Source organism: Acomys russatus, chromosome 13 (assembly GCF_903995435.1).
Source record: "Acomys russatus chromosome 13, mAcoRus1.1, whole genome shotgun sequence".
Taxonomy (NCBI): Eukaryota; Metazoa; Chordata; class Mammalia; order Rodentia; family Muridae; genus Acomys; species Acomys russatus.
The window spans coordinates 44,992,488-45,000,324 of record NC_067149.1 but is presented as its reverse complement, the minus strand read 5'-3'; positions in this window follow the sequence as shown (position 1 = coordinate 45,000,324).

The following is a 7,837-nucleotide window of genomic DNA, read 5'->3' as shown; positions in this document are numbered from 1 at the left end:
TCCACTCTGTTCCTCAGGTAGGAAAAAGCATCACAAAGCCTTGTGGTGGGCGTCAAGTGAAATGGTATTTTTGAAGTGTCATCAAACACAAGCAGCCGTGGTGCACACTGTATTTTTGCAGCAGGCCATCCTGCTTGTCCTGAGAAACTCTCCCCCACCACGCCCCGCCCCCAGGAGTCCTTAGCTTATGTTGAAGTCAGTCTTGTGGTAGTGGGGCTGACATGTGAGTTAGACCATCATGGCTCAGCCCTGATGTGTGGCTACAGGAATTTCCCACTCTGCCCAGTGTCCTCAGTAACTGACAAGAGGAGAGGAGCAAGTCACTTGTGGGACTCGGGACTAGCAAATGGAGTCCGGCGAATAAGGGTGCAGTCGTCCATTTTAACCAGGATATCAACGGCCATTACATTTTATTAGAGTCTGTATAGCAGGATCTTCCCAGCACACACTTTCTCACGTGATTCTCTCCATAGTGTAAGGTACTAATGATGGAGATGTTGCCTTCCTTCTTGAAAATCCCAGGAAAGTGATGCTTAGAGCAGCAATTAAAAACTTTCAAAATTTATTTTTTGGAAATTTCAAACATGTATGAAAAGTGTTTTGATCTTAGCAACCCCCTACTGCCTCTCACCAACTTCCCCTGTGACCACTAACTCATCTCCCTCAGGACTTTATGTCCCCTTTTAGAAATTAATGTCATTATTAATAACCCCAGTCGTTCAGTTACTGCTGATCACATGTGAATAAGGCGAACGGGTGTGAGGTGGAGTTCTCTAATGGGGCACAGGCACACAGACACCTGCTCTTTCATGGAAAAGGAGGATAGTTTCTCACAGCTTCACACAGAGAACATAGAAAACTATACAAGCAATACAGAACCACACAAACACATGCATACACAAACACTATAAAGACACAATACACTAATGTATGTACAAAACACACAAATGCACAAACATGCAAACACATACAAATATAAAGACACAGAAACAAATAAAAAGCCAATGCTTTGTGGATTTTTTTTTCTCTTTTAACAGACAACATAAAGTAGTGAGTATAGAAGTAGGTTAATAGGCATGCAAAAATACAGACATGGTTTCCATGACAACAAAGACACACTAAAAAGGAAATGGAAATAGTGACTCAGTATTGAAGCAGAGTTCTAAATAGTATCAATATTTAGTATTAGCCTGAACTAATGTCTTATGTTAAAATGTTGTTTATAGGGGCCAGAGAGATGGCTCAGTGGTTAAGAGCACTGAGGACCCTTGCCTGGGTTCAATTCCCAGCACTCAAATGTCAGCTCATAACAGCTAACTCCAGTTCCAGGGGAATGGCACCCTCACACAGATATACATGCAGGAAAAACACCAGTGCACATAAAATAAACGAATCTTTTAAAAAAATGTTTGTTACAATCCCCTCACATCTGTTTTTTTCCTTCCAGATAGGATTTCACTGTGTAGCCCTGTCTGTCCTGGTCTTGATTTGTAGACCAGGCTGGCTTCGAACTCACAGGGATCCACCTGCCTCTACCTCCCCGAGTGCTGGGATTAAAGGCCACCATACCTGGCTCCCCCACATCTGTTAAGGAAACATTTAGGAAACCTGAAGAAAATTACAGTGGCTCATGGGAAAACATATATTTAACCTAGAAGAAGGCACAAGGCAAGCTTTACACATGTGTAGAGGAAATCATGACATAACAGACCCAAATCCAGGTGTTTTTTCTCCCCTCCTCACTCCCCATTTCTGGGCAAGCTGGAGAGGAAGCTTGCGTTTTCCTGCTGGTGGAACCGTAAAGGTTGGAGGTCAAGCTCAAAGCAGGAAGCCTTGCTCGGCTTGACCACTCTTGCACCTTTCTTAAGCCACTTTTGGCCTACGTTAGGTGCTCTGGGAAAGTCCACTGTGTGTCATGACTTTATACTTTGTCTCCGAGCATGGGTGGAGCCATCAGTCTCAGCGTCGGAGGCATGTTTTGATGAGCTTTCTTCTCCCACATGGGCTGGCTGTAGCAGTTTAAGGCAACTGTGTCGGCAATGCCTTGCAAAGGAAGATGCTTACACCCCACTTGAACTGTAAAGTAAAGGTGCCAGCGGGCTGTAGCACTGTTTATCTGTAAGATGGCATGAGAATGGCCATCTGTAGAGAAGCCATACAAGGTGGCATCCAAAGCCAGCAGCAAGCTACATAGAATAAGAAAATTCAAGTAACTCACAGAAAACCTAAAAAGAGAAAAGAGAAATGAAACTCAGAAAAACAATAAATGGAACAGCAGCTGGAAGCCCTGACGTGCCAGTAATGACATTAAGCCCAAGTGATCTTAGTAAAGCAAATAAAAAACAGAATTGCAAAGTGAATTAAAAATAGACCTTAACCATGTGCTGTATGTAAGAAATTCTCTTCAAATACAATGTAACCAAAAAAAAAAAAAAAAAAAAGGGGGGAAATGCTATGCTGTATAAGTTATCAAAAGAATGGAGGGGTGGCTGTGTGGCCAAGAGATGCTGTGCATTTCAGAAAAAAAAAAAAAAGAGAGTGACCAGAGACAGAGAAGAGCACTGCACATATGGAACAAGTTACCTGGAAAGAACTGCAGAATATCTGAAGCAAACCCTGATAGCATCAGAGGGAGAAGCAGCCAAATCCACAAATAGAGTTGGCAATTCAATGCTCCCATTTTTTTTTTTTTTTTTTTTTTTTTTTGGAGACGGGTTCTTTGTAGCCCTGGCTGTCCTGGAACTCACTCTGTAGACCAGACTGGCCGCCAACTCAGAGATCCGCCTGCCTCTATTTGTATTAAAAGGGTGCGTTGCCACCAACACCTGGTTTACTGCTCCTCTCTTAACAGTCAGTGCAGGGAGCAGGCAGAAAACCAGCAAGCCTGTAAAGGAACAAGGCCACCAATCAACAGCAGTCAGTGGACAATAACAGAAAATTCCTCGCCTGCAGGCCACGCTCTTTTCAGGCCCCACAATTACTTACCTAGATAGACCTAACCCAAGACACAAAGAAACCTTAACAAGTTTAAAAGAATTAAAATCATATGTCCTATTCTCTGTTATATCAGAATCAAACTGGAAATCAGTTCAGAAAAGCAGCAGGAAAAATTCCAAACATGAGGAAACTTACATATTTGGAAAAAAATTTTTTTTGGGTCAAAGAGGATTCTCAAAAGGCCTACTGAGTGAAAATGCAGCATATCAGAATTTGTGGGCACACCCACCATGGCACAGTAATGGGAATTCCATACTTTCTGATGCAGAATAGGGGAGTCAGACACCAGTAACCAAAGCTCCTGGCCGGGAACTTCGGCAACTTCAGAAAGCAAGCCGTATCAAGGAAAGGAAGTAAACATGGAAGCCGTGCAGCTGAAAGCAAAACCAATAAAGAGCAATCTGAGAAAGAAGCCAGATCCTCACTGGGCAGTGGTGGCGCACACCTTTGATCCCAGCACTAGGGAGGCAGAGGCAGGCAGATCTCTGTGAGTTCGAGGCCAGCCTGATCTACAAAGTGAGTTTGAGGACAGCCAGGGCTATACAGAGAAACCTTATCTTGGGAAAAAGTAAGCCAAACCAAAAAAAAATGAAAAAAGAAGCTGGATCTTTGATATCAATAAGGTTAATTGAAACTCTACTAAGAGGAAAAACTGAATACAGTTCTTACCAGTGTCAGGAGGAAAGCTGGTATGCTGCATTAGACTGGCAGATCCCAGTATGACTCAAACATCTCTACACACATAAATTTGACAAATTCTTCAAAATCAAAACTTCCACAGGTCATTAAACATGAAATAGATGATTTGGTTAGCCCTGTAACTCAAAGAAAATTGAACTTGCAATTAAACCACTCATTTAAAAACCCCTCAAGGCACAAGAGTTTCATTCGGTACTTCTATAAGCTTACGACTGACTTCACGTCAATCTACACAGTCACTTCCAGGAAACGTAAGTGGACACTTGGCAATGCCTTTTGTGAAGCCACAAAACCACACTGACTGGCCTGATACCCCAACTAGACATAGAATCAACTATTTGCAAACGAACTCAGCAGCTTGCAGAGACATGACGAGCTATTTATTGTGGTTTGAATGTGAAAGGCAAAAGCACATGTATTTGCATCTTGGTCGCCACCTGGTAGGACAGCTTTGGAAGGCTGCAAAACCTTTAGGAAGAGGGACCTTCCTGGAAGAAGTGGTGAACTAGGGATGGGCTTTGAAGTTTTGTAGCCTGGCTCCATCTCCTGTCTGCTCTCAGCATCTTAACTGACATGTAATGTGACCACCTTACACTCCAGGCCACGAAGAGCTGTCGTCCAGCTGGGGGCCAAAACAAACCCTTTCCCACTTAGGGTGCTTTTTGTAGAGCATGCCAGGTATTTGGCTAAATCAACATGCTGGATGTGATCCCCTCGTCTTCCCACTGTGGATAGGACACAATGCTAGTTCAGTATTCAAAACCAATTAATGTTACTCTTCTTGGTAATGGACTAAAGTTAAAAAAAATTACATCGTTACATCAAGTGAAGCAGAAAGAAAATCTTGCTCAAATCTATTATCCCTTCTCAACCAAACTCTCAGGAGAACAGAAATAGGAGAGACACGTCCTTCGTTTGGCAGAGATAGGAAGAGTATCAGTGAGCCTGGGGCAGTGCGAGCACTCTTCTAAAGGAGTGATTTTGTCACTCTTATTCAATGCTGTGCTAGAAGTTCTAGCACAAAACAGCAAACAAACAAACAACAATGACAAAGGATAAGAAAGGCACATGGATCTGAAGGAAAGAAAGAAAAAAAGAATCTAAAATGATTTGAAAACAAACCCCTCCTGGAAACATACAATGAGTTCAGTGAGGTAGAAGAGCCACATAATGGAGGATTTGCACGCGAAGGCCACATACAGCTTAGATGTGTGACAGCCACGGGAACTGGCTCACCCTCACATGGGCAGCTCTCTGGGGTCAGTGAGACTCCAGATGGCAAAGCTTCAAAACACAGGACATAAAAGATGTGATTGCTATTCTTGGGCTCCTGACTCCTGACGGTTCTGGTATCTGGACTGGGATTCCCTCACGGCTGCTTCTCCTGGCTTCTCTTCACTGAGCATATCATAGCACAGCAGTGACTTTTTTAGTGGTACCTTCAAAGACAAGAAAAACCAATTTCTTTGGTCTGAACAGTTCCCATACCTGCGTTGTCCACTGCTATCCTCCTGGGACTTGGGAAAAGAACTCACTCATAAAAGGGCATGCAAATCAATAAATCAATTAATCAACCAATCAATCAACCAACGAATCTCTTTCTAAAATTTTATTGTTTTTCATTTTATTTTGTGTGTATGCATTTTATGCGTTAGTATGTATGTGCACCATGTGTGTTCCAGAGGCCAGAAGAGCTCAGATCCCCTGGAACTGGACATATGTAGTTGTGAGCCACCATGTGGGTGCATTGAACCCTGGTCCTCTCAGGGAGCAGCCAATGTTCTTAACTATAGAGTAATTTCTTCAGTTCTCTCTCTCTCTCTCTCTCTCTCTCTCTCTCTCTCTCTCTCTCTCTCTCTGTCTCTCTCTCCTCTCTCCCTACACAACACACACACATGTGATGTTGTCTGTGTGCATGCTTGTACATGTATGTGGAAGTGCAAATATGTAGCTATGCATGTAGAGACCAAAGGTCAACATCAGGTGTTTTCCCCTATTACTCTCCACATTGTTGATTTTTTAAAAAAATAAATATTATTTATTTATTTTAGTATACAATGTTTTGCTTGTATGTATGCCTACACACCCGAAGAGGGCACCAGATCTCAGGATAGATGGTTGTGAGCCACCATGTGGTTGCTGGGAATTGAACTCAGGACATTTGGAAGAGCAGTCAGTGTTCTTAACCTCTGAACCATCTCTCCAGCCCCACATTGTTGATGTTAAGATATTTATTTATTATAATTGGGATGTATGTTTGTGTGGGTGTGCTTCTTTGCATGCCTGAGAATGTGTGCATGTGGAGATAGGAGGACATCTTTCATGGTGGATTCTGAGGGTTGGACTCATGTCCTAGGCTTGACTGTCGAGTGCTTTTACCCACTGAGTCATTTTGCTAGTCTTTATTTTTTGAGACAGTCTCCCACTAGAGACGTACTCACCCAGAGCTTACATAGTGGGATAGACTGTTTATCAAGTTTCAGGGGTCCACCTGTTACACCTCCACCAGAGCTAGGGTTACATATGTGAGCCATCAGCTCTGGCTTTTACGTGGGTTCCTGGGATCTGAACGCAGGTCCTTCTGCCTGTACAGCGGGCACTTTAGTTACTGAGCCATCTCCCAAGTCGCAGTAAACATTTCCTTAGTGAAGAAAATAAATGCAGGGGATCATGGGGCTTATGTGAGGTTTTCCAATTTTGTATAGCTGCTGAGTAGACAGAAAAGCACATGAACTTATGTCTTTTGACTTTAATTCTGTTTATTTTTAATTCTGACATGTCACAGTACTCCTCAGAGCCACAAAGCAAATCAAGAGCCAGCTTTGCCTGGCATCCTGGCCCCATGCAAAGGTTTGGCACTGGCACCAACTAATGCCACTGGGTGTGAGGCGCCAAGGTCTGAGTCAGAGGGCATATGTATCTGGGCAGCGGATCTGGATTATGATTGTTGTCTCCTTGCCAGCATCCCCAACACCAGCTGATGACCAGAATTACCTAAGGACTGGTCTGACATTCCATGTTATTGAGTTTATCTTGGAAGTATATAAGAAATAATAATAATAATAATAATTATTATTATTTTGATGCTGTACACCTTGTTGGAATTACCAGGTTTGGTGAATAGAAGCTCAGGACCTGGGATGACTGTGATGAGGCTGTTTTGTGTGGAGCTGTTCTTGCTGCAGGAGATGCTGCTGAGACTACTGGCCTGCAGAAGGAACGATGGCAGAATGACCTGCTGGCTTTCCCCACATTCTCACTGAGGTGAGCAGACGGTGCTGCTGATGGTGGCCTAGAAACAGATCAATGAGTTTTGGGGAAGAAAAACATAATAATATTATTTCTGGAGTCACCCACACATCCCTTTGGACAAATACATCCTGTATGGAGAAATCTGACTTGAGTGTTGAGCCCGGTCACCAATGTGAGGCAGGCTGTGAGAAACCCAGAGGACCCTTTGGCATCGAAAATGACTTTGTCTTAAATGTGTAAACACTGAGCAGTACCAGAGCTGGGAGAAACCTTGTCTTTTAGCACCGGTCAGTCTGACACACCAAGACGAGGGCTTAGCCTGGAAAGCAGTGACGCGCCGTGTGTGCGATCTGGATTTCTCTTGGGTAAATAATGCAATGGGGTTGCTGGGTTATGTGGCAGGTTCAGGTTTAATATTTAAGAAGCTTCCAAATTGATTCCCAGAGTGGCCTGCTGTTTCCATTCCAGCCAGCAGCGTGTGAGAGTTCCAGGTGCGGCAGTCCTCGCCAGGGCCTGCTGGCGTTCATCCTCATTCGTAGTCAGTCAGTCATCCCGGCTCGTCTTAGCATCCTACCGTGGCTTCAGCTTGCATATCCCCGATGGCTGCTTCACATTTGCTATGCTGTAATTGCTTTCTAGTGAAGTATTTGTTCAAATAACTTGCCCATTTCAAGTTGGCGTTTGAACGGTGGAGACACAGGCCAGTGGTTAAGAGCACTAGCTGCTCTCCCAGAGGACCTAAGTTCAATTCCCAGCACCCACATGGTGGCTCTCAGCCATCTCCAGCCGCAGAAGGTCTGTAACCCTCTTATGGCTCCCAGGGCACAGGCACACATACTGGCAAAACACCTCTGTACATAATTTTTTTTTTTTGTGGATTTCCCTCATT